The 27,865-nt window shown below is 52.7% G+C and overlaps 1 non-coding gene and 1 pseudogene across 1 annotated transcript; both read right to left on the minus strand.

Annotated features, from left to right (window-relative positions):
- The window catches only part of LOC120381541, a 682,838-nt pseudogene that overhangs the window by 270,359 nt on the left and 384,614 nt on the right, over positions 1 to 27,865 (minus strand).
- Positions 24,886 to 24,957, minus strand: TRNAC-GCA. Its single transcript has one exon. It is a non-coding gene; the product is annotated as a tRNA-Cys (tRNA).

Here is a 27,865-nt window from a genome sequence, read left to right on the forward strand (position 1 = left end):
ACCGTGATGCTCAGGGTTTGTTTAGACTAGGAAAAGTGATGGAATTTAGGTCAGTTGAAGGGGAAAGCTAATGCCAACCACTGCACCTGGGCATCTGTTCTACAACTATAATTGTCTTTTTACATCAAGATCACTAACTTGAGCAGACGACGCCATGTACAGCCCTAGTGGATGTCAGGCACAGATACTTTTTGCCTCACTGTACCTTGTTGGGATCAAATCTCCAGGAGCTGATGAACATTCCTGGCTCAAAAGGAAAGGAGTTGATAGAAAAGATCACACTGACCCCAAAGAAGGGTGAGCTGCAAAAGGCAGAAGCAGGTAACTCATCTGGTGGAGCTGAGAGACCACGGTGAAGATGGTGCAAAAATCACTATGTGGGAATTAGGAAATGTGATTTTTTTTTTTAATTTTGCCCAGCCCTAGTCAAGGGATTTATTACAGTTCTCTCTCATGTGGATTTTCTGATGTCTGATAAGGTCTGAGTTCTGATTGAAGCTTTTCCTGCACTCAGAGCACGTGTAGGGCGTCTCCCCTGTGTGGATTCTCCTGTGTGTGCTCAGGACAGAGCTCTGATTGAAGCTTTTCCCACACTCAGAGCATGTGTAGGGCATCTCCCTTGTGTGGATTCTCTGATGTCTAATAAAGTTTGAGCGCCGATTGAAGCTTTTCCCACACTCAGCGCACGTGTAGGGCGTCTCCCCTGTGTGGATTCTCTCATGTCTGATAAGGTCCGAGTTCTGACTGAAGCTTTTCCTGCACTCAGAGCACGTGTAGGGCTTCTCCGCTGTGTGGATTCTCCTGTGTGTACTCAGGACAGAGCTCTGATTGAAGCTTTTCCCGCACTCAGAGCACGTGTAGGGCGTCTCCCTCGTGTGGATTCTCTGATGTCTAATAAAGTTTGAGCGCCGATTGAAGCTTTTCCCGCACTCAGCGCACGTGTAGGGCGTCTCCCCTGTGTGGATTCTCTGATGTCTGATAAGGTGTGAGCGCTGATTGAAGCTTTTCCCGCACTCATGGCACATGTAGCGTGTCTCTTCCAAGTTAATTCTGTCACTTGTTATAAGGTCTGAGTGGCTACTAAAGTTTTCCTCTGGCCTCTGCTGAGTCTCACAGGCTTTTGTTTTTTCTGCGAGTGGACAACTCCCAGAAACATTCCCTTTGGATCTTCCTGATAAAGTTCCATGTGGTTCTCCTTGCTCAGCATCTTCCTGATGGGGTTTCTCCTCCTCATTCTGACTCACCATCCCATCACCTGATGGGAGACAGAGAGAATCCAGACACAGGTCACTCCCTTTGCCGGAAAGAAAGAAAATCTCAGAGAGAGGAATGGTAAAAGGGATGAACAATCCAAAATAAAGTGTGGGAGAGATCAAACCTATCAGGTGCTGATTTTCCCCAAACCCTTCCACAGAAGAGAGAGGAAGGGATCAGTTTTGGTCTGCATCTCACGAGAACACTCGGGGGAAAGTGAGACTGGGGAGGGACCTGCTACCAGTTGTCAGTCAGAATAGGAGGGAAGCCATGAGTGACATCTGCCATAATGATTCCACATCTGCAGGGAACAATCCTGAACTTGGAGAGCTCACAGGATCTTTGTAGGGCATCCCGAATGTTTCCTGCATTCCCACACAGTTTTTGAGTTGGTTTAACCAAGTCCTCACCTGTGCAGGCTGCTCTTGGAAGCACTTCTTTCTCAGAGCCCTGGACGTCTGGGACCCACAGCTCTTCCCCTCGTTCCAGCTGCGAGATCACATCAGGTTTGGAATTTGGAAACCCTACTGCAGGCAAAGAAAATGAGGGAGGTCAGTGTAATTTGTGGGATACTTGGCACAAAGAATAGTCCATGGTTTTACCCCCGGCTCATTTTTAAGCAGTAACATCCCAAGGCCAGCTTCCTTGGCTCAAAGTGGCAGGAGAGTTATTATGATTATAAATCATATGCATTACCTTAGTGCCTAAGGACCAACTAACAGTGGGTCCCCATTGTGCTAGGCACAGTACAAACAGAGAACAGTAGCTGGGCCATGCCCTGAAGAATTTACAATCTGAATAGACAAGACAGACACAGAACGGGGGAAGGGTTAGAACCCACTGATAGAATAGAGATATTCAGGCCTGCCTGTAATCTATAGTTTAAGAACTTAGGGGTATTTTTATCACTTAGCTACTTACAGGAGTATGAAAACAAAGAATCAAAATCATTGTCTGTATTTGTAAGGGCCTTCTCTTACTGTGACCATCTGAGGCCTTGTTCTTAGGCTAAGGCCTTTGGCTAAGCAGCAGGGGCAGCCATAAGCTGGGAAGCGAAGGGTCACATCCTCACATCCCAAACCAGTCACACTGAAATAAGGTGCTATTGGGCTGTTAGGAAGATGATCCTGTCCTGATAGTGCCCATCACCACCAGATAAAGAAACAGATCTTAAGATGGTTAAAGAAAACTTAGTTTGACAGCAGCCTGTCTGGCAAGAAATCACTTCTCAATGCTTGTGGTTGTGAAACCCTCATTTCTGTATTGTTCTATCTTTATGGCCACCACTTTTACATTGTTAATCAGTCTGATTCTCTAATTGTTTCTATCTGCTGTATAATTAATTTTGCTAGATGTAAGTTAATGAGGATAGTGGGATACAATTGGTTAGAGAATTATGTTTCAGTGTGTTAGGACTGATTAGTTACATTTCAGTACAATGATTGGTTAAGCAAAGGTGTAGCTGTGCATATTACTATATAAACTGAGTCAAACAGGAGGGGGAACAGGAACAGGGAACAGGGACACAGGCAAGGCTCTGCGGTGTCAGAGCGGGTAAGGGGGACACGGGGTAAATGCTCTGTGGTGTCAGAGCGGGTAAGGGGGACACGGGGTAAACGCTCTGCGATGTCAGAGCGGGTAATGGGGACATGGGGAAAATGCTCTGCGGTGTCAGAGCGGGTAAGGGGGACACGGGGTAAATGCTTTGCTGCATCAAAGCTGGGAACAGAGCACTGGGAAACAGACTAAGAGATAAGCCCGACTGGTGTGAAGGGCTTCGGAATATGGTTGCTTGGAAACTAACCCCAATAAACATGGCATTGTCTGCGCTTCGGACTTCTGGTCAGTAGCTGCTTCCTGTCTGTGTGACAAGACCCAGGGAAGTGGAAGGGTGAAGGGAAAACCCTGTAACAAAACTGACATGGCCTGATAACCAAGAGGTGAGCCTTAGAGGACGGTTTTAATACACACTGGAACTGATCAGGGATTCCCATGAGGACTGAGAGGGAGCGATGGTAAACACGCATTTAGATCCTTTTCTTGTCTGATATCTTTTCCCCATAAGGCTGAACCTCTGGCACTGTCATGGATCCATAGGATCTCTGCAATGCCCTGGCTTTTAAACCGTCCTTGGGAAGTGCCCCTTGAGTGCACTAGACCCCCAAGGGGTCCCACTCTTCCACAAGGACAGGCCATGTAGCTTCAACACCTGAGACTGAGCCTCTGGCTTCAACACTCCTACTTCAACCTGTGAGCTCTGCCAGCAGGTCCAGCTGAACGACACTCCTGTTCAGTGACGGTTCCTCAGTCAATGCACAGAGCAAGTTTTTGCTGTGACACTGGGCAGACTTTAAAACATAGCAGGGTTTATTAGTCAACTGAAACACAGCATTGGAAAGTCCTTAGATTAGCACAGGGAAGCGAAGAAGACAATACAGTCCACACTGGCCAATGCCCTTGAGCCAGGCTGCTGTAGAAAATGCGTTGGTTTCCTTTCCCTGTGCCTGTCCATTAGTCTTCACTCCAGTAGAGCTCCCTGCGTCTGCGAGTCCAGTTCTTCCTGCTCCCAAAAAAGGACGGTTACTCACCATTGTAACTGTTGTTCTTCGAGATGTGTTGATCATATCCATTCCAGTTAGGTGTGCGCGCACTGCGTGCATGCTAGTCGGAAGATTTTTACCCTAGCAACACTCGGTGGGTCGGCTGGGCGCCTCCTGGAGTGGCGCGCTATAGCGCGGATATATACCCCTGCCGACCCATCCGCTCCTCAGTTCCTTCTTGCCGACTACTCCGACAGTGAGGAAGGAGGACGGGTTTGGAATGGATATGAGCAACACATTTTGAAGAACAACATTTACAACGGTGAGTAACCGTCTTTTCTTCTTCGAGTGATTGCTCATATCCATTCCAGTTAGGTGATTCCCAAGCCTTACCTAGGCAGTGGGGTCGGAGTGAGACGTCGCAGAATGCAAAACTGCTGAGCCAAAGGCTGCATCGTCTCTGGATTGTTGGACCAATGCGTAGTGTGAGGCAAAGGTGTGAATCGATGACCAGGTAGCCACCCTACATATTTCCTGGATGGGGACATGAGCCAGGAAGGCGGCAGAAGAGGCCTGCGCCCGCGTAGAATGGGCAGTGAGATGGCTAGCGGGAACGTGAGCCAGTTCATAGCACGTTCTGATGCAGGATGTTACCCAAGATGAGATCCGTTGGGAAGAGACCAGCATGCCCTTCATGCGGTCTGCCACTGCTACAAAGAGCTGAGGTGAACGCCGGAAGGGTTTTGTTCTCTCTATATAAAAGGCGAGAGCCCTACGGACATCCAAAGTATGTAGTTGTTATTCCCTGCGCGATGAGTGCGGCTTCAGGAAAAAAACTGGGAGGAAGATGTCTTGATTGACATGAAAAGCAGACACCACCTTAGGGAGGAAAGAGGGGTGTGGCCGCAGGTGTACCTTGTCCTTATGGAAGACGTATAAGGGGGATCAGCCGTCAAGGCACGAAGCTCCGAGACTCGCCTCGCCGAGGTGATAGCGCCGAGGTGATAGCGACCTTTCTTCCAGGAAAGGTACAGCAGGGAACATGTGGCCATAGGCTTGAAGGGGGCCCCCATAAGCTTGGTCAACACCAGGTTTAGATCACAGGTGGGGGCTGGGTGATGGACTTGGGGGTACAACCGTTCCAGTCCCTTAAGGAACCTGGAAACCATGGGGTGAGAGAAAATTGAACAGTCACTTTCACCTGGGTGGAAGGCGGAAATAGCTGCCAGATTAACCTTTATAGAAGAGACCGCCAGGCCCTGCTCTTTGAGAGACCAGAGACAATCCAGGATAGTAGGGATGGAAACCTGTCCTGGGACCAAGTTACTCTGATCGCACCAGTGCGAGAAACGCTTCGACTTGGCGAGATAAGTCGTCCTGGTGGAAGACTTCCTACTTCCCAAGAGGACCTGTTGTACCGAAGCAGAGCAGCAGAGCTCGGATTGGTTCCACCACGCAGGAGCCATGCAGTGAGATGAAGGGACTGCAGGTCTGGGTGGTGAAGCCTGCCGAAGTCCTGTGTTATGAGGTCCGGCCACAGTGGCAGGGGAATCGGATCCACCACTGAGAGGTCGAACAACAGGGTGTACCAGTGCTGCCTCGGCCATGCTGGAGCAATGAGGACAGGGGCGGCTCTAGCCACCAGCGCGCCAAGCAGGCGCTTGGGGCGGCCGTTTCCCGGGGGGGCGGCATTTGGCTCCGGTGGAGCTCCCGCCGGCATGCCTGTGGCAGGTCCACCGGAGCCCGGGACGAGCGGACCTGCCGCAGGCATGACTGCGGCGGGTCCCGTCTTCCGCGGCTCGGTTGAGCTCCGCAGGCATGACTGCGGCAGGTCCGCTCGTCCCGGGCTCCGGTGGACCTGCCGCAAGCATGCCGGCAGGAGCTCAACCGGAGCCGCGGGAAGAGGGGACCCGCCGCGGGACCGGGGAAGGGCGGCGCAGCGCTCCGCGCTGCTTGGGGCAGCCCGATTTCTAGAGCCGCCCCTGAATGAGGATCAGGTTGTCTCTGTCCCTGCGGAGCTTGAGTAGGACTCTGTGAATGAGCGGAAATGGTGGGAAGGCATAGAGTAGGTGCCTCTTCCACGGGATCAGAAATGTGTCTGAGAGGGAGCCCGGGAAGCGCCCTTGGTAGGAGCAGAACACCTGGCATTTCCTGTTCTCTCAGGAGGCAAAGAGGTCTATGCGGGGAAAGCCCCACCTCCAGAAAACGGAATGGATGATGTCGGGACGGATTGACCACTCGTGAGACAGGAAGGACCTGCTGAGGCGATCTGCCAGAGTGTTCTGGACTCCTGGGAGAAAAGACGCTACCAAATCGATTGAGTGGGCTATGCAAAAGTCCCACAGGTGAGTGGCTTCTTGGCAAAGTAGGGAGGAGCGTGCCCCGCCCTGCTTGTTTATGTAAAACATGGTCGTTGTGTTGTCCGTGAACATGTATACACAGCAGCCTTGGAGATGGACCCGAAACACCTGGCATGCTAGACAGACTGCCCTCAGCTTCCTCACATTGATATGCAGGGTCAGCTCCTGGGGCAACCAGAGGCCTTGAGTGTGAAGGTTCCCGAGATGGGCACCCCAACCCAGAGATGATGCGTCTGTGGTTAGTGCCACCGGGGGCTGAGGAGGGTGGAACGGCATCTCTGCGCAAACTACAGTGGACTCCAAGTGAGGGAGTCGAGAACCGTCCTGGGGATAGTGATCACCGAGTCTATATTGTCTCTGTGTGGACGGTATAGAGAAGCAAGCCAGGTTTGGAAGCACCGAAGTCGCAGCCTCGCGTACTTGGTCACAAAGGTGCAGGATGCCATGTGACCTAATAGACCGAGGCAGGTGCGCACCGACGTTGTCGGGAAGGATTGAAAACTTCGAATGATCAAAGACATTGCCTGAAACCGTGGCAGAGGAAGGCAGGCCCTGGCCAGATTGGAGTCCAGAACTGCTCCAATAAAGTCTATTCTCTGCGTTGGAGTCAGGGTAGACGTTTCTGCATTGATCATGAGGCCGAGCCTCCCAAAGAGGTCTTTGACGACACACAGGTGCTGTGATACTTGCAACTGGGAAGTCCCTCGAATGAGCCAATCGTCGAGGTACGGGTAGACGTGTATTCGACGACGGCAGAGGGAGGCAGCTACAACGGCCATACATTTGGTGAAGACTCTCGGGGCCGTAGAAAGACCGAAGGGAAGCACCGTGAACTGGAAGTGCTGTTGGTTGACCACAAAACAGAGATACTGTCTGTGCGGCGGGTAAATGGCAATGTGGAAATACGCGTCCTTCATATCGAGGGCAGCATACCAGTCACCCGGATCCAGGGATGGGATGATGGTCCCCAGGGATATCATGCGGAACTTGAGCTTTATCATGAATTTGTTGAGTTCTCGCAGGTCGAGGATCGGTCGTAGACCGCCCTTTGCCTTGGGGATTAAAAAATAGCGGGAATAGAACCCCTTGCCCCTCATGTCCTCTGGCACCTCCTCTATGGCTCCCAGATTTAGGAGCGCATGGACCTCTTGTAAGAGGAATTGCTCATGAGAGGGGTCCCTGAAGAGGGACGGGTAGAGAGGGTGGGATGGGGGTGGAGAAACAAATTGGAGGTGGTATCCTGTTTCCACCGTGCAGAGGACCCAACGGTCGGAGGTCAGCTAGGACCAAGCAGGGAGGAAATGGGAGAGGCGGTTGAAGAAGGAGGAAGAACGATCTGGCAGGGAAACTGGTGGGCCGTCCTTGGACGTCCCATCAAAAGTTTTGTTTTAGTCCCGTAGGTGGTTTAGGGGGCGCTTGACTTTGGTTTCCCTGAGGGCCAGACTGTCTCCACCGATTCCCCCTGCCGTGCCGTCTGGATGTATCCTGACGCGGCCTAGGCTGGTTATAAGGGCGGTATGGTTGGGGCGTGAAGGACCTATGTTGGGTCACCGGTGTGTGCATACCCAACGAGTGCATTATGACTTGATTGTCCTTCAGGCTCTGCAACCTGGGGTTGGTTTTGTCCAAGAAAAGGCCCTGGCCCTCAAAAGGCAAATCCTGAATTGTCTGCTGCAATTCTGGGGGAAGGCCTGAAGCTTGTAGCCAGGACATGTGTCTCATCGTTACCCTGGATGCAAGCATTCTGGCTGCCGAGTCCTCTGCATCCAGAGAGGCCTGGAGGGAAGTTCTCGCCACTTTTTTACCCTCCTCTAGTAGGGCCGTAAACTCTGCGCGGGACTCCTGGGGAAGGAGTTGTGCAAACTTCCCCACAGACACCCACGTATTAAAATTATAACGACTTAGGAGGGCCTGCTGGTTTGCCACCCTAAGTTGGAGGCCTCCAGCCGAGTAGATCTTACGGCCTAGGAGGTCCATGTGCCTAGCCTCCTTCGCCTTAGGAGCCGGTGCTTGCTGGCCATGATGCTCCCGTTCGTTCATGGATTGGACAACCAGGGAGCAGTGAGGTGGGTGGGTGTAGAGATATTCGTACCCCTTGGCGGGGACCATATATTTTCTCTCTACTCCCCTAGCTGTAGGTGTAATAGAAGCTGGGGATTGCCAAATTGTGTCTGCACTGGCTTGAATAGTGCGGAAGAACGGGAGAGCCACTTGAAGGGGCGCATCCGCAGATAATATGTCTACGACAGGGTCCTCTATTTCAGCAACCTCCTCCACTGGCAAATTCATGTTTTGTGCTACTCTCCGCAAGAGGTCTTGATGGGCCCGGAGGTCAGGACCAGAGGAGGATGTTCCTGCCACTGCCTCATCAGGAGAGGAGGAGGAGGAGAGGCCCGGTACCAACGGGTCCTGAGGTGGGTCATGGACCGGCGGAGCACCATCTGCATCAGGTGGAATCTCAGGGTCTGCAGATTGAAGTGGATCCTCGTCCGTGCCCGCGGGAGGAGGACGGCTTACAGTCGCTTCAGGAACCCTGTGCTCTGAGGGGCTGGAGCGTTGAGCCACAAGTGGGGCACCTTGGGCCTCGTGATATCCCCATGGAATCCAAAAGGCCCATCGATGAGGACCTTGCTCCTGGCTTTGTGCCTCTGGATGGTGGCAGGGAATATCAGATGCCCAGTCCTGGTGGTAAGAAGCACTCCCAGCCTGGGACGACATTGACATGTGTCTCAAAGGCCACGGCGGGGCTGAGAGACCCTGGTAGGGTACCGCTGTTCCTGACGTTCGGTCCCGGGGCAGTACCGGTGAGCAGTACCGGTCTTGTCGGTGCCACGAACGAGACCAGGACCTTCTACCGTGCCGGTGCCGGGAGGTCGACCGGGATCTCGAGTCCCTGTGGCGGGAGTGACTGTGGGACGCACAGTACCAAGATCGGTACCGAGAGCTGGATCGGTACCGGGAGTATCTGTCCGGTGACCGAGATCTTGAAAGTCTCCACGAGTACGACCGGTACTGCGATGGAGAGCGGTGCCGGGACTGCGAGCGGTGCCAGAATCGGGAACGGCGGGAGCAGGAACGTCTCCGAGACCGCGACCTGGAAAGATGTCTCTCCGGTGGACCGACGGAAGGAGGCCTTATCAGGGCCAGCTTGCCGATGGATTGGATAACCCGCACCGGTGGTGCCAGGGGTTGAGGCTGCATCGACTCCGTCAGTGCGATGAGCTCTCTTGCCGTTGAGAAGGTCTCCGGCGTACAAGGGAGAGTGAGCTCGACCACAGCATGAGCCGGGGAGCTATGTGGCACCAGACTCAATGGCCCTTGCGGTACCGGAATTGACGGTGCCGCGCTAGGAGGAGCTGCCAACTGTCGTGCCGGTGTTGGCGGTGCCAGCAGATGCCGGTGCTGGGAGTCCTTTTTGGTACTGGAGCGATCCGGTGCCGAAGGTGCGCTCCTCACCGATGCGGGTTGGGTGGACGGTGCTGGCACCACAGGACTAAGGGCAGATTCCATAAGGAGCTGCTTTAGTCGGAAGTCCTGCTCCTTCTTAGTTCTTGGCTTGAACGACTTGCAAATTTGGCACTTGTCTGTCAGGTGGGATTCTCCTAAGCACTTTAGGCAGCAGTCATGAGGATCCCCCACCAGACACGCCGAGCAGGGTTTAAATCCCGGTGCCTTGGGCATGAGCCCGCACCGGGTCGGAGGAAAGGGAGCTACTCCCCCAATCCCCCGCTTAACTATATACACTAACTATGAAAATACGTACTAAAATTAACTATAACTACAAGAACTTGAACTATATACATGATAAAGAGTAAATAACTATGAGAAGCTAGGGATGTGGAGGTCAGCAAAGCCACTCTCCACTGTTCCAACGACTGTCACGGGCGGTAAGAAGGAACTGAGGGGAGGATGGGTCGGCAGGGGTATATATCCGGCGCTATAGCGGCGCCACTCCAGGGGGTGCCCAGCCGACCCACCGAGTGTTGCTAGGGTAAAAATCTTCCGACAAGCGTGCACGCGGCGCACACACACTTACTGGAATGGATATGAGCAAGCACTCGAAGAAGAACTATATTTACCCTGAGGATATGACCCCTGCTAGGGACAATAATGAACTGAGAGATCTCCCAAGGGCTTTGTTGGGCATCCCAGATGTTTCCTTCAGGCTCTTACAGATTCTGGGTGGTTTAATGTTTCCTCACCTGTGCAGGGAGCTCTCAGGATCTCTCTTTCCTCTGAACCCTGGAGGTCTGGGATGCATGGCTCTTCCCCTTGTTCCAGCTGGGAGATCACATCATGCTGGAAAACTAGAAAACCTGCTCAGATGAAAGAAAACAAAGGAGTTCAGTTGATTTCATAAGACTTGGGCATAAAAAAACATTCTATTAATTTAACTTCAGTGCTTAGTGTGACCTGGTGGGCCAGGGGCAGTTCTCACTGAAAATGCCAAAGTTAGGGCAGGCTGAAAAAGGGAGAGCAGATGCTCCCAAAAATGGTGGTTAACACTGAAGTTAAACTCACCGACCAGTCACAAACACGGGTTATCGAGAAGCTGAAAAAAGAAATCACGCAGCCCCCTTTATTGCATCCCAGTTCTCTGGCTCCTAATCAGCAGCTAGGTCAAGTACAGTGAGAGGTTATTTAAAAACTCTGCTCACATAAACAAAGTGTTCTTCTGACCCCAAAGCGTCAGCCACATCACCAGGTCAGTACAGGTTTGGATATTACCCAAAATTCCATCCTTCCAGACAATCCTTTAGCATCTAAACTAAAGGTTTAAACAAAAGAAAGACAGAAAGAAGTTAAATGGGAACGCAGTCAGATACATTCCAAAATGGATATATCAGGTTCTTAGCAGTATTGGTGAGTTGCTGGCTTGAAAGTCTGTCTGGAACACATCCACAGATTGGATGGGTCATTCAGTCCTTTGTTCCAGGGTTCAGTTTGTAGAGAAGGTGCTCCAGAGGTAGGAAGGGGGATTGAAGACAAAATGGAGATGATGCAGCTGCCCTTTATATTCCTTTTGCCATGTGGCCTGTACTTCCTGAGTCCCAAACACAAGCTTCACAGCACGTGGCATGGAAAAGCCTTGAAGTTCTCATTACACAGGCATACCCCGGCATGTCTTGCTGACTCAATAGGTGTATCCCCTTGGTCCTTTCCATGGGCTCATTGTACAGCTGATGACTCTCAATTTTCACTGACACCTGGCATGGCATATCTAGCACGATTCATTGCAATTTTATCAGATTATATTATTATTTTATTATTAATACCAAAGTGTCTCACAATTCCATACAGTGTCACACTTGGTAAACCAGTGAATTCCCAGGACCAGTTCCCCAGGTCCTTGAAGATGCCGAACACTATGAAATACCCACATATCTGCTGGGAACACACACTCAGACAGTGTGTCAGTCTACACCCCTATGTTCCCTCTTCTAGAAAATTATGATCAATTTTGTACGCAGTATGGATTGTGAGGTATCATTGAAAATGCATAATCTACTAAATATTACCCTCCTGTTAAAATGTGTAGTAACACTGTATGTAAAGTTATGAGATTTTACAGTATGATATTACTGAAAAAGTTACAATTCTGGGGAACACCCACAGAGCAGTTCCTCAGAGACAGCAAGGCAAACAGCTGGTCAAACAGCCATTCTCCTGCAGGGGGAAGGTGTGAAGAAGACATTTACATTCCATCACAGGGACTTCTTGAAGCTGTTGTGGAAAACGACCACACGACTGATTTTGAATCAGCTCAGCCTGAGGCTCTTTTCTTGGTTAAAAGTGCACAGGGGGCAACAGCTATTGGAATACTGTCCCCTGAGCTAAAAATCACACAAGCCTTTTAAAGCTTAAAACCCCAAACAATGACACATACGTTGCACGTTAATTTCCTTATTTGGAATATATTGCAAAATATGATGCAGGTCAAAAGCGAGCTGAACAATCAGTTTCCCATATTTGGCCTTTCCTGTTATCGTTATCACACCTGGTGATATGGGAGCAAGACTCTGCATGTCTCAAGAAATGTCACTACCAACCTAGGCCATTTTCACATGCTGGGGTGCAATCCAGAGCAGTGAGGAGTTGTGTCATCTGTAATCCTGGGTGAGATTCAGTGTTCTGCTGCTGGAGCTCCCCTGTATGGATACTCCCAGCCAGCATTCAAGGATGCACTGAGAGGTTCAGAGACAGAGAGAGTGTCCTGGGGAAGCTGGGAACAGGAAGCATGGGCCGGTGGGGTTCAGTGGAGAAAGGGAACAGGAAGGGCAGGGATATCACTGAATGCAGGATCTCAGCAGTGCTAGATGTCAGGATAGCACATAGTGCAGCCCATTGGAAAACATAATCCCAACTATACATACAGAATGATGGGGTCTAAATTAGCTGTTTCCACTCAAGAGATGGATCTTGGGAGTCACTGTGGATAGTTCTCTGAAAACATCCACTCAATGTGCAGCAGCAGTGAAAAAAAAGCGAGCAATGTTGGAAATAATTAACAAAGGGATAGATATGACAGAAAATATCATATATCATATTTGTAAAAACAGCAAATGAATCCATGATACACCCACATCTTGAATACTGCATACAGATGTTGTCGCCCCATCTCAAAAAAAGATATATTGGAATTGGAAAAGGTTCAGAAAAGGGCAACAAAAATGATTAGGGGTATGGAACAGTTATGCCAGACCTAACCCCCAGTTTCACTTGAGCAAACAGGAGCTATTTGACATTGTGCGATACGGCTCCTGTGCTCTGTTCCCAAAGTGTTCTGCACCAGGGGAGGGTCTCTGGTAGTGTGTGTGTGTCACTGGCATATTGGGGTGATGCTGAAACAGGAGAGAGTAGAGGTGGCATTGTGGGGCTGGCGTGAACTTTATCTCTTCATTTCCCCTTCCAAGAACCGAGGGGACAGGAACCCTTACCCAGCAAGGTCACAGTCTCATAGTTCTCCTGCATGACATCCCAGTAGAGGGCTCTCTGAGCAGGGTCCAGCAGAGCCCACTCTTCCCTGGTGAAATGCACAGCCACCTCCTCGAAGGTCACCGGCCCCTGAAAGAGCAAGAGTCCAACACTCAGGACCTCTTTCCCCACTCACAGCCCCACTATTTGTGGCAGAGAGGAGCCAATCAAATGGAAGCTCTGGGTGGATCGCAGTCAACAAAGTCCCACCCCCACCCCGCTCAGCGTATCCAGCAAATACCAGGGTGAGGGGACGAAGAGAGAGCCCCTTGTCTCTCCCAGCAGATCCATCACACACCTACTAGCCACCGACTGATACAGGAGATGGAGCCTCTAGCAGGGTCCAGGGAGAGCTCCCTGGTAGGAAGCCCAATAACCTCCTCCTTGTGAGGAGCGGGATATGAAGGGAGAGGCAGCTCCAATAAGCCTGACTCATGGGTGCCCCCTTCATATCTCACAGCAGCCGCTGGTTAGTGAGCTCAGGCTCCAGCACTGGGAGTCTGGTCAGTTTGACTAGCTCCATGTAGGTGGGCTATTTTCTTTCTTCACAAATTAGGGCATTTCCGCCTCCCAACCTCCTGGGTCTGTTCCTAGAATCTAGGCCACTTATTAAATAACTCCCAGCAGGTTTGCCACACCCTGGCCTCCTCCTTTCCCCACGCCATGAATTTCCTGCCCCGCTCCAACCTCCAAACCAGACTGTGCAAACCTTCCCATCTCCGGTGTATTTGCTCTCCCTCTCCTCCAGCAGGAACCCACCAGCAACCCCCCGATAATCTCTACCTGAACTGACTCCACTGCAGCCATTTCTCTTCCCTGTCCCATGGCAGGCTGGGATGAGCTGGAGCAAAGCATGGACACCATTCTGCAGCCTGTCTGGGGGAGAAGGGCAGTTGTGGGCATTTCAGAACCGGTTTTAGTTAATTTCACATCAGAATTCCCCCAGGCCCTTTCCCTGCAGACAGACACCCTAGATCCTGCCATGCTGGGAAATGCTAAATCTGTTTATTACAATGTAGACCTGGCCCCTCCTGCCAGCTAAGCCCAGACACATTTTTAACCTCCCTTCTCCCTCTCCTCACCCCCTAACAAAGTCTCTGAACATAAGGCTAGAAAAGAGCAGAACCAAAGGAGTCACTGTGGGGGATTCCCTCAGACACTGACCCCACGGCAGCTACACCCCAGCAGGAGGAATATGGAGTCAGGAACTGGCTTTTCCTCTCTCTGATCCTTTGCTTGTTCACTGGAAAGTGGTTCTGCCCAGGGATGCAGCAATACATGTGTCTGGGTGGACTAGAGAGTGGGAAATCTCTCCCCGCTTATTTCTACTACTGCCCCTTTCAGTCTCTCCTTCCCCTGTCCTCTCTCCCTGCCCCTCTGGCTGGGACAGTCCCATTCCTGGGGGCTTTGCTCTCCTATGGCTGGATTTTTTCCTGGCAATTGCTACAGGGAGGAGAAATGAGGAGGGGCTGTTTGTGCAGAGTCACTTTCTTGCCAGTCCCCAGCACTTTCCCTGAGGTCTTTCAGTTACCTGGAGACTCTGGCTCAGAATTTAGTATTAACAGGGCCCAGGGCTGCCCTAGGGGGCTAGGACCAGCTGGAGAAAGTCATCCCCTGGGCCGGGCAGAGAAACAGCTTTAATTCAGGTCACTTCCCAGCACAGAACCCTGCTGGTGGAGCAGCAGCTGCTAAGCCTGATTTCCCAGATCACAATGGAGGCTGCAGCCTCTGATCCAGGAAGCTGAACCCCATTATCCTGAGCAGAGAAGGACAGAGCGTTTGAGCAGCTTCCCTCCTTTAGCTCTCTGGGGAGAGCAGCTAATGAGAGCCCCTCCTCACAGGGAGAATTGCTGATCACATTTGCCCCACTCATGGGCGCCGACTTATATGGGCTCCTGGGGCTTTAGCCCCAGGAATATTCACAGACAGGGGCTCTGCTCCAGCAATATTTGGAGCTAGGTTTCTCCCCTGCTGTGTGCTGCCGGCAGCCCAGAGCCTTTTAAATCCCAGCCGCGGCAGGGAATCAGAGGGCTCGGGGCTGCCTGCCGCCGCGGCTGGGATTTAAAGGGCTCTGGGCTCCCTGCCGCAGCGGGCAGCCCAGAGCCCTCTGATTCCCGGCTGCGGCTGGGATTTAAAAGGCTCTGCGCTCCCCGCGGTTGCAGGCAGCCCAGAGCCCTCTGATTCCCGGCCGCGGCTGGGATTTAAAGGCTCTGGGCTGCCCGCCGCAGTAGGCAGCCCAGAGCCCTCTGATTCCGGCGGCTGCTGGGATTTAAAGGCTCTGGGCTGCCCGCGCAGCAGGCAGCCCAGAGCCCTCTGATTCCCGGCGGCTGGGATTTAAAGGGCTCTGGGCTCCCCGCGGTTGCAGGCAGCCCAGAGTCCTTTAAATCCCAGCCGCGGCTGAGATTTAAAGGGCTCTGGGCTCCCCGCGGCTGCCAGCAGCCCAGAGCCCTTTGAATCCCAGCCTCTGTCCGCTGATTGCCCCCTCCCCAGACCCCTGGCCCAACTGCCCCCAGAACCTCCACCCCTATCTAAGCCCCACTGGTCCTTGTTCCCGATTACCCCCGCCCGAGACCCCGGCCCCTAACGGCCCCTGGGGACCTCAGCCCCTATCTAAGCCTCCCTTCTCCTTGTCCCCAACTGCCCCCGCCTGAGACCCCACCCAACTTCCCAGGACCGCACCCCTACCTGTCCCCTGATAAACCTCTTAGACTCCCATGCCTATCCAATTCCTGCCTGGCCCCTGACTGCCCCTTCGAACCTCTGCCCCATCCAACTCCCCCTGCTCCTTGTCCCTTGACTGCCTCCCGGAACTCCCTACCTCTTCTCCAACCCCCAAACCACTTACTGTGCCACTCAGACCAGCTTATCTGGCTCCATGCAGCTCCAGACAGTTGCTGCCATGCTCCCCCATGGAGCCCACAGCCCTCTCCCACCCCCAGCACCTGCCTTCCAGATTTGAACACCTCAAAATTCAGGAGTGCTCAAGCTCAGTTTGGGCAGCTTTTACTTCATTTCTCCCAAATCAGTTTCCCCTGCAAGGTGCCAACTGAAGGTGTTGGAGAACAGAGAGATCAGGTGGCCTCCTAATGCCTGGAAAAGAGACAAAGGCCGGAGGAGGGAGTGTCAGTGCCTGTGCGGACTTCTGGGAAGTGCACGGTGTGGAAGGGAATGCTGTGATGCTTTGGAACATCTCCATACAAAGCCAGTCAGGACTCTGGGGGAGCCTCCTCTCTCGGAGCATACTGTCTCCAGGGCAAGAAGCTTACACCTTCCTGGGTCTGACCTCGGAGCATTCAGCATGCACTTCCACGTCATGCACTTTCCAAAGTGAGTCTGCCCAGGCTGGTCCTGGGGCAACCAGAGGTCGCTGCACCCCAACTCCGCAGTCAGATGTGACTCTCAGCCAGACAGTAAAACAGAAGGTTTATTAGATGACGGGAACACAGTTTAAACAGAGCTTGTTGGTACAGAAAACAGAACCCCTCTGTCAGGTCCATCTTGGGGGGTGGGGAGCCCAGAACCAAGTTCTGGGTCTCTCCCAATTTCCCCAGCCAGCTCCAAACTGACACTCCCTCCTCTGGCCTCTGTGTCTCTTCTGGACAAGGAGGCCACCTGATCTCTTTGTCCCCAACACCTTCAGTTGGCATCTTGCAGGGGAAACTGAGGCACCCACACAGTATTCAGAGAAAATATTAAGAACATTCCCACTTCATCACAACAGATGCAACAAAATATAATACTGTATATTGAAGTAGGCAAGTGCTGCTTCTGACTTTCCACTTTTAATTGACCCTTGTAATCTTGTGGCACTGACGCGTTGTAGCTTCATTTTATATCGGCTTACAGGGTGGGAGCGGGGGGGCACCACCATTTTGGGCCCCACCAAAAATTATACAAACCTGCCGCCTATGGCCCCACTGTCGATCCGGAGTCACTCCTTGTCTTTCCATACAGTGACTCTGGATTAACAATGGTCTCAATGAAACCAGAGTTCAGAAAGAATGAGTCCAGAATGCTGTGGAAGGGACCATTGTGCGGCAGTGCTGACCCCCTTCCCACCTCCCTCACCCCCAGATCCAGGACAAGGACTGGACAATCTAGGAGAATGGAACTGGAACTCCCACCCCTTGCATCCGACGAAGTGGGTATTCACCCACGAAAGCTCATGCTACAAAACGTCTGTTAGTCTATAAGGTGCCACAGGATTCTTTGCTGCTTTTACAGAACCAGACTAACATGGCTACCCCTCTGATGAGTGTTTGATAAGTGGCTAGAAAGTTATCACAGTGACTGGACCTGGCCGGGGAATGTCAGGCAGTGCTTAGAGCCAGAATTCTGGCATAAGCTAATCACGGAGAAGAAGATGGGTCAGGAGCAGCCCCCAGAGCCCCAGCCAACCCCCCCCCCAGATATTCCCTGGGACCCAGCCCCCAGAGTCCCTGGCTAGGGAGCTCAGATACCCCTCAGACCCCCACCGGCCAGAGAACCCCACCAAATCTTCATTGCCAGGTTGGGAATCCCAAAGGGTTCCCCCCACCAAGAGACCCCAACAGCCAGAGACCCCCCAAAAGGGACCCCCACTGGGAACTCAGTCCCTCACTGCCTGCCTAGGATCCCCCCCGCCCTCCAGCAGGATCTGCCCTGCCCTTTGCCTGGCACCCCCTCCTCCCCCTGCGGGATCCCCTGATGCTTTACAGGGGCACCCCCTGGCCTAGCGCCGGGGATTCTCCCACACACACTCTGTGCACTGGGCACGGCAGCAACCCCAGGAGTCTGCGGGGGAAGCCCAGACAGAGCCCCTGGCACAGCACCAGGCTCCCTCTAACCCCCTGTCCCGCCTCCCCAAGAGACGCCCACCCCGGCTGTTCTGCAGCCACCAGGCCCCCAGCGATACCCACCTCCAGGACCCACAGCCTCAGGGCTGGGCACATCACACCCACCCCCTGAAACCCCAAATCTCCAGAACCCACCAACCTCACTAGGGTACCCCCTGCCCAGCCACCCAGAGGCCTCCCCCACCACAATCCCCCTTCAGCTGCAATCTCCCCCCACAGCCCCACCCCCACCCACCCACACGGTTAACTCACAGTGCCGGAGGAGTGGATAGAAAGTGACCACCGCCCCCTGCTGGCCAGTCACAGGGGCAGAGGGAGCCCTGGGGGATGTCTCTTGAACAGGAGTATGGAAGGCCTGGAGGGACAAAATAGATAAGAAATGTCCATGCCCTGTCACTCGCAAATAATGGCCACCCTGGATCCACCCCAGAGGTGGCTACATCTTAGCACTGTGGAGGGGCCGTCGCTGGGGGGGGGCGGCCCCGCGCAGGCGCTGAGCACGTCCTTATATCACTTCTGTGGCGGGAAAAGTGCTGAGGAGATGGAACGCTGAGGGCTGGTTTTGGCGGGAAAAACCGGTTTGGACTGGTTTGAGCCTGTCCCCTGATGGTAAACAAGTCCCCTCTCAGAGATGGAGTCCAGGGGTCAATAGTTCATATGCTCCAGATTGGATCTTATTTTAAAGCCAGTGATTTACTTCATAAACATCTTATTAACCAACTAATTGAACATATTGAACAGTTTATACTTCTTACACCTAACAATGAGATAAAAAAAAAAAAACACAGACAAACCTTATCGGTAACAGCTAATGTCCTAACTGGGATATCAGCAGTGGTTTGTAGCGGGGGGAGCGCACAGACTGAATGTGTATGACCCGACCCCAGCCCCCAGCCCCACATAGCAGTGGGGCTTGGCACTCTCTGTACATTGGTGTGGTGGCTGAGTGGTTCACCAAGCAGTGACAATCCAAGGAGGTTCCCTGAGTCAGTCTCACTCCTGAGGAGATTCTGCACCAAAAAAATTCTGTGCACAATATTTTAAAATTCTGCAAGTTTTATTTGTCAATAAATAAGTGTGGAGGCTCCAGCACTGCAGGGGGGAGCACAGGCTGCTGGATGCACAGAGGTGGGAGCAGCAAAGAATCCTGTGGCACCTTATAGACTAACTGACGTTTTGCAGCATGAGCTTTCGTGGGTGAATACCCACTTCGTCGGATGCAAGAGGTGGGAGATCACCCTGCAGCCCCCACTCCCCTCCAGGGAAACAGACTTGGTGGTGAGGCTGCACCTCTCTGCTGCCTACTCCAGGAGCCCTAAAAAGACTCCCCAGAACTGCTCATGAGGGGCACATGTGCCTTCCCCTTGCTTCCCCATCAGAAAGTCAGAAAGCCTGAGCAGCTGGCCCCGGATGATTTGAAAGGGCCTGGGGGCTCCTGCCACCACTACCGGCAGTACAGCGGGACTAAAGTGGATTCCTGCCCACCCTGGCTCCGCACGGCGCACCACTCCCAGAAGCATCTCGCACATCCCTGCGGCCCCCGTGGGATGTGTCTCTCGCACGCTGCCCCCACCCCAAGTGCCAACTCTGCCATTGGAACTGCGGCAATGGGAGCTGCAGGGGTGGTGCCAGCGGGCAGTGGTGCCAGGAGACCCATGCCCCCCGGGCCTCCTCCATGTAGGAGTTGCTGCCAGATGGGGGTGTGGGTCACTTTCGGGAGCTGCCCAAGATAGGTGCCACACCCTAACCCTCTGCCACAGCCCAGATCCCACACCCCGCCCACACCCAAACTCCCTCCCAGAGCCCACCACTGCCCCCCAACTCCCTGCCCCAGCCCAGAGCCCACATCCAAACTCCCTCCCAGGGTCCACCTCCTGCCTCCCCTGCCCCCCAACCCGCTGCCCAGCCCAGAGCCTGCACCTCATGTACCCAAACTCCCTCCCACAGCTTTGGGGGTGGGGGCGAGGAAGGACGGGCAGGACTTGGACCAGTTCTGGGCATCACCAAAAGTTATATAAACCTGGTGATGCTGAGCTGGAGCCCTAGTCACTGCACATCTCTCTCCTTACGGGGGGGACTCTGTGGGGGCAGGGAGCTGCTGGGGGTTTATTCCTTCCTTTAATGGCTGTGGAAGGGGGAACAGGGAGAGAATTTGCTCCTCTGTTCTCTGCGGAACACGTGCAGGCAGCGGGATTATCTCCAGGGCTGTAACAAAACACAAGCTAGCAGAGGGGGGGGAAGGGATTTCCTGCAGGATCTATTCCCAGTGCAGCTCCCAAGCTGTGCCCTGGCGAGCTGTGCCCAGGGGATTTAGATGCTTTATGTAAGGGGACTGTTGCCCCCTTATTAACATTCAGTGGGGTGTTTGGTTGCTTGCTCCCAGCACTAAAAAGGGAGGGGTCGATGGGAAATCAGGAGCCTGAGACTGACAGTCCCCAGGAACAATGTGGAGAGACCAATACTCCAGGTCAGCCTGATTGACAGGGCGGGCAGGCTATTCAAGGAGTCAGGAGGCCAGGGGGGTCCCATCCTCCCTGTGAGCTGGAATTGTCTGAGTCACATGGAGTGGGGCCGAGCTAAGGAGAGAGCAGGGGGCCCAAGCTGAGCTGATGGTAGCAGAGCTGCAGCCCCAAAGCCAGAGCACAGCCCAGAGAGAGCAGCCCTGCCCTGGGAGCAGAGCTGTAACAACTGGAGCCAGAGAGGCCAGACAAGCAGCCCAGAGAGCTGAAGGCAGAGCAGCAGCAGCAGCCGTGCTGAGGCAGAGCGGAGCTGGAGCAGTCCGGAGCTGGGTGCGGTGAGCAGCTGGGGAGAGCGAGGGGGACCCTGGGCAGTGGGCCCAGCACAGGGAGACGCCTCAGCCAAGAGGCCCTGAAGGCCAGACTTGGAGGGGGATCGTAACCCTGACAGGGCGGGGGTGATGCTGGGGAGAAGGGTCCTGCCACCCAGAGCCTGAGAGTGTGTGGCCACCGCCGGAACGAGTGTCCGACCTGCAGCGTCCCTGCAGCACAGCCAGGGCCTGAGGAGGTGGCCTGGGACCAACAAGGAACAGACTGTGAAGTGCCCTGATGTCCAGAGACACTTTTTGTGATGGTCCCTGCCACAGAGCGAGGTGATGTGTTTTCCTTTAACCTTTCCCATTTTTTCTTATTTTTTAAATTTTATTGTTAATTAAATAACTTGTATTTGCTTTAAATTGTATGATGTGATCAGTGGGTCAGGGAGGTGCGCAGTGCAAAGAGAGGGACACCCTAGCCCCTGTCCTGGGTGACCACAGCAGGGTTGGGGGTTGAGCCCTCCCAGGAATCCTGGGCCCAGCCTTGTTGGGGTTACGAGGACTCTGCCAGACAGGAGAGTGGCAGGGGAGTCCTCAAGGGCAGGGAGGCCTCTGGGTAAAGGAAGTGGGAGCGAGGACTCAGATCCTTTTGCCAGCCCACTTCACCGGGGTAGTGCAGAAGCCAGGAAAGTTCCCCACAATAGCAGGACCAGTCCCCACTTACATCTAGATACAGTACCAGGCACATAGGAGGATTTCCTTCTGAGTCATGGAAGCAGAAATTGACTTTTCCTTTCCAAATTTAGCTAATGTTCAGAAAGAGAATCTAGCACCTGCCTTCCAGATCTGAACACCTCAAAATTCAGGAGTGCTCGAGCTCAATTTGGGCAGCTGTTACTTCATTTCTCCCAAATGAAATATACTGATCCACTGTTATTTGCTGTACAAAAAGTAGGATAAAATTGAGCAAGAAATGCTTCCCAGGGGTTATTAGGACTGGAATTGCTATTTTCAACAGCCATTGCCATTTTTTTCTAGTTTTGTTTGTTTGAAAGGAAGACAGTGATATTGCAGTGGCAAATTCCCCATAAAAACAAAGAATAATAAAGGCACCTCAACTTTTCCTCATTTATGGAGGACAATCGTATAATATGCATCCAGGTATCCTCCAATCACACAAGCTGAAAATTGTTCCATTTTACTGCAGTTCTGTAACCATATGGGAACCAGTCCTGTCTGTGTTAAATAAAATAAATAATAAAATAATAATAAATGTTCTGGGCACATCCAAAATTCCTGCTGAATGACCCATCCTGGGAGCGAGATACCAGTGACCCAGGGCTGGGGTGGAAGGAGGGTGCAGGTGGTGGGGGGAACACCCAGGCCTGGGGCGGCTGGGAGTGTGGGGGTTGGGGTGCATTGGTGGGGGGTATGGGGAGAGCCCAGATCTGGGGCAGCACAGGATGTGGGGGGGGGGAGCCCAGGGCTGGAATGGCAGGGGGGTGTGGGTTGGTGGGGGGAAGAGCCCCGGGGTGGAGTGGCAGGGGGGTGCACGTGTGGGAGGCCCAGAGCTCGGGCAGCAGGAGGGTGTGAGGGGGAGGTTTCCCTGGCCCCTGTCCTGCCTCCCTGATGTCAGCATCTCTCTGTGAGGTCACCACCTCCCCACCACCTTGGACCAATAGGCTGAGGTCCTGCAAAAGGCCTTTGTGATGTCACTGCCACACCCCTCCCTTGCTGGGCCAATGTCCTGCCCCTGGCCAGGCACTTTGCAGGTTTGAGCTACTCCCTGTGGATCACCCCACTCAAGGAGCGTTTGTTCTAGGCAGCAAGCCGGCTAGACAGGGAAACATCAGACGCTGCTCCCAATGCTACACTCAGGTTTTTCAGAAATTATGGCCAGAAGAGACCATTAGAGCATCTAATCATAGAATCATAGAATATCAGGGTTGGAAGGGACTTCAAGAGGTCATCTACTCCAATCTACTGCTCAAAGCAGGACCAATCCCCAACTATATCATACCAACCAGGGCTTTGTCAAGCCTGAGCTTAAAAACCTCTAAGGAAGGAGATTCCACCACCTCCCTAGGTAACCCATTCCAGTTCTTCACCACTCTCTGAATGAAAAAGATTTCCTAATATCCAACCTAAACCTCCCCCACTGCAACTTGAGACCATTACTCCTTGTTCTGTCATCTTCTACCACTGAGAACCGTCTAGATCCATCCTCTTTGGAACTCCCTGTCAAGTAGTTGAAAGCAGCTATCAAATCCCCCCTCAGTCTTCTCTTCTGCAGACTAAACAAGCCCAGTTCCCTCAGCCTCCCCTCATAAGTCATGTGCTTCAACCCCCTAATCATTTTTTGTTGCCCTCTGCTGGACTCTTTCCACTTTTTCCACATCCTTCTTGTAGTGTGGGGCCCAAAACTGGACACAGTACTCCAGATGAGGCTTCACCAATGTCTAATAGAGGGGAATGATCACATCCCTCGATCTGCCGACAATGCCCCTAATTATACAGCCCAAAATGCCTTTAGCCTTCTTGGCAACAAGGGCACACTGTTGACTCATATTCAGCTTCTCGTCCACTGTAACCTCTTGGTCCTTTTCTGCAGAACTGCTGCCCAGCCATTCGGTCCCTAGTCTGTAGCAGTGAATGGGATTCTTCTGTCCTAAGTGCAGGACTCTGCATTTGTCCTTGTTGAACCTCATCAGGTTTCTTTTGGCCCAGTCCTCTAATTTGTCTAGGTCCCTCTGTATCCTATCCCTACCCTCCAGCGTATCTATCACTCCTCCCAATTTAGTGTCATCTGCAAACTTGCTGAGGGTGCAGTCCACGCCATCCTCCTAATCATTAATGAAGATATTGAACAAAACCGGCCCCAGGACCGACCCTTGGGGCACTCCACTTGAAATTGGCTGCCAACTAGACATGGAGCTGTTGATCACTACCCATTGAGCCCGACGATCTAGCCATGTTTCTATCCACCTTATAGTCCATTCATCCAGCCCATACTTCTTTAACTTGCTTGCAAGAATACTGTGGGAGACTGTATCAAAAGCTTTACTAAAGTCAAGGGATAACACATCCACTGCTTTCCCCTCATCCACAGACCCAGTTATCTCCTCATAGAAGGCAATTAGGTTAGTCAGGCATGACTTGCCCTTGGTGAATCCATGCTGACTGTTCCTGATCACTTTCCCCTCCTTTAAGTGGTTCAGAATTGATTCCTTGAGGACCTGTTCCATGATTTTTCCAGGGACTGAGGTGAGACTGACTGACCTGTAGTTCCCCGGATCCTCCTTCTTCCCTTTTTTAAAGATGGGCACTACAGTAGCCTTTTTCCAGTCATCCAGGACCTCCCCCGATCGCCATGAGTTTTCAAAGATAATGGCCAATGGCTCTACAATCACATCCGCCAACTCCTTTAGCACCCTCAGATGCAGCGCATCCGGCCCCATGAACTTGTGCTCGTCCAGTTTTTCTAAACAGTCCTGAACCACTTCTTTCTCCACAGAGGGCTGGTCACCTTCTCCCCATACTGTGCTGCCCAGTGCAGCAGTCTGGGAGCTGACCTTGTTTATGAAGACAGAGGCAAAAAAAAGCATTGAGTACATTAGCTTTTTCCACATCCTCTGTCCACTAAGTTACCTCCCTCATTCAGTAAGTTACCTCCCTCATTCCTTGACTTTCTTCATGTTGCTAACATACCTGAAGAAACCCTTTTTGTTACTCTTAACATCTCTTGCTAGATGGAACTCCAAGTGTGATTTGGCCTTCCTGATTTCACTCCTTCATGCGTGAGCAATATTTTTATACTCCTCCCTGGTCATTTGTCCAATCTTCCACTTCTTGTAAGCTTCTTTTTTGTGTTTAAGATCAGCAAGGATTTCACTGTTAAGCCAAGCTTGTCGCCTGCCATATTTACTATTCTTTCTACACATGGGGTTTTTTTTTCCTGCAACCTCAATAAGGATTCTTTAATCCTTTAGAGGATTGGAACTGATTTCAGTGAAGGCACGTTTGCTAGGTTTTTATGCATTTGCACAGGAAAACATTGAGTGTTTCTATTCATTTCAGGGATCCCTATTCAGTGGAACTCCTGAACATAATGGAAATGCCATTATTTTTGTTGAAGGAAGAGGTTTGTAAGGGGGCACTTGGATTTGAACCAAGGACCACTTGAACTGCAGTCAAACACTCGACCACTGAGCTATACCCCCATGACTGCTGTGTAGGTAAGTCAGAGATCTTAAAGATTTTGAAGGACAGGCCCTGCCTCAGGGATCTCCTGTTCTGTTCCCAGACCACAGTGCTTTTAAAAATGGGGTTTGATTAAACTTATAGATCCATGTAAACACCACAGCTTGCACACCCACCCACATAGCTTCCCCCAGTGACATAGCTACCACCTCTCGGGGAGATGGATTAACTACATAGACGGGACAGCTCTCTCCCCTCCACTTAGAGCATCTTCATTATTTATGAATAGCTGGGAAATAACCTCCTGAATGGACAGTAACCAATTTATCAAATATTGCTGGGTCTGCATTCAATATGGGCACCTGGTCGTATTGGCTGGATTAGTAGGAGCATTGCCGGCAGATCGAGGGAAGTGATTATTCCCTTCTATTCGGCACTGGTGAGGCCACATCTGGAGCATTGCGTCCAGTTTTCGCCCCCCCCCCCCCACTACAGAAACAAATTGGAGAGAGTCTAGGGGAGGGCAACAAAAATGATTAGGGGGCAGGGGACTTACGAGGAGAGGCTGAGGGCAGGGCCACCCAGAGCGGGGGCAGGTGGGGCAATTTGCCCCAGGCCCTGCAGGGCCCCCATGTGAATACAGGATTCTAGAGTACTGCAACTTTTTTTTATGGAAGGGGCCCCCAAAATTGTTTTGCCCCAGGCCCCCTGAATCCTCTGGGTGGCCCTGCCCCCTACACCTCCTTGACTCGTTCTCCTCCCTCTCAGGCCCCACCTGTGCTCCGTCCTCACTCCCATTTGACCACTTCCCAGCCCCGCTCTTCCACTGTGGCTGAGGCCTGCTGGTCCACCTTCCGCTTGCTCCTCTCCTCCCTGAAGGCCTCCTTGTGTCTCTCCACCCCCTACCCCAAGGCCTGCCTGCTGCCCCCACCTCTCTGCCCCTCCCGTGAGACCCGCCCTGCCCACCGCCCCCACCTCTCTGCCCCTCCCGTGAGACCCTCCCTGCCCATCGCCCCCACCTCTCTGCCCCTCCCCTAAGACCAGCCCTGCCCACCACTTGCACCTCTCTGCCTCTCCTGAGACCCACCCTGCCCAGCGCTCACACCTCTCTACCCCCTCCCCTGACCGGCCCTGTCCACCACCCCACCTCTTTGCCCCTCCCTGAGACCCACTTGTCCACCTCTTTCCTCGGTCGTCTGTTGTTATTCCTTGAAACATCAAGGATGGAATTAAAAGCTGAGTTTACTCCAGGGTGAGGAAAGAAAGGAGCCACCAACCCCCTGACAAATCTCAGTGCCCCAGAGAAAACCTGCCCCCTGCTATTGCGATCACTGATGTGCTGGGAATATGGCAGGAAAGGGACTGTCTGAATGATCAAGGCAGGAAATGGACAACAATCTACAGCAACGTCATTGACCACAAACACACTCTCCTCATGCTCCAGCAAGAAGGGAAATGAGCAGGAATTCTTGCAGTTCAGCCATGGACACACTTACACGAGGGTACAGCAGTGTGTGGGCTGGGGGAGCTGGTCTGAGGAAACAACTGGAATTGATCACTCAGTGAGAACAGAACTAGAGTGCAGTGAGTGACACAGCTCAACTAAGTAGTTGTGGCTGAGTGGTTAAGGCGGTGGACTAGAAATTCATTGGGGTCTCCCTGCGCAGGTTGGAATCCTGCCAACTATGGAGAAAGTTGGGCTTCTTTAGTTTCAAGAGAGCTGGGTCTTGTCTCACTCTCAAGCTGTCTACACACTATTGGGTAATGCGGCTTTAAAGTGTTTTAATTAAATAGCTGTTGCATGTCCACACTATGCCCCTTGTGTCACCAGAGCACATCCACGCTAGAACCTTGGATGGCCACAGAGAGCAGTGCACTGTGGGTAGCTGTGCAACTGGCTGCAGGGTGCTTTGGGAAGGGTTTGCAATGCCTCATGGGCCGGTACAGCATCACATGATGCCGGTTTCTCTATCCCACCATTCCATGGGCTGCTTACTAGATTGCCAGCTGCTTTTCAACTGCAGTGTGCGTGGCGGGGTAGAGAGTGTGTGTGTGTGTGGGGAGAGGGTGTGTGTGTGTGGGGAGAGGGAGTGTGTCGCACACTGTCTCTATGTTCAGACAGCTGCTGCAAGCAACCAGGCCTGAGGCAGGGGGAGGGGGCAGCCCCAACATCAGCCCCCGCTTCTCTCACTGGCTCAGCTCAGCACAGCAGCCTCTGTCACACGCACACACACACTGCTGCTGCTGAGCTCTGTGTCAGGGGTGCTGGAACAGGGGGTTTAGAGGGCCTTGGCTCCACCACTCTTAACTGGCTGTTAGGACAAATGATGGAGGGGGGAAAGGGGGAGTCTTGGGGGGGGAGAGGCATTCTGTGGGTGTGGCCTCGGGGGGAGAGGTGGTGTGAGTGTGGGTCCTTGGGGAAGGGTTTTCATGGGAGTGCCACAGTTCAGACAATAGTGACCCCTCCACTGTAAGGAAGCTCCCGCCGCCCCTGCTCTGTGTTCGTAGCGCGGGAGAGAGCAGCATTCCAGGGCAGGGATTTGCTCCCCGGGGCTCCACCAGGGGGGCTTGGGAGGCTGCAGGGAGCCCTGGGCCCTTTAAATCACCAGCCTGGGGAAGCCGGGCTGGGCTGGCACAGCGTACCTGCTCTTGCCAGTACCCCATACTGGAATGTACCAGCTTACGTTCACTTCTGGAAGGTCCTCACGTGGATCAATAACTGGTTAAAAACCAGGAAACAAAGGGTAGGAATAAATGGACAGTTTTCAGGATGCAAACAGGTAACTAGTGGTGCCTGTACTGGGACTAGTCAACATCTTCATAAACGATCTGCTGAACAGCGAGGTGACAAAATCTGCGGATGATCCAAAACTACAGAGGATAGTTAAATCCAAAGCAGACTGGGAGGAGCTAAAAAGAGATTTCACA

The sequence above is a fragment of the Mauremys reevesii genome, linkage group 14, assembly GCF_016161935.1.
Source record: "Mauremys reevesii isolate NIE-2019 linkage group 14, ASM1616193v1, whole genome shotgun sequence".
NCBI classification, from domain to species: domain Eukaryota; kingdom Metazoa; phylum Chordata; order Testudines; family Geoemydidae; genus Mauremys; species Mauremys reevesii.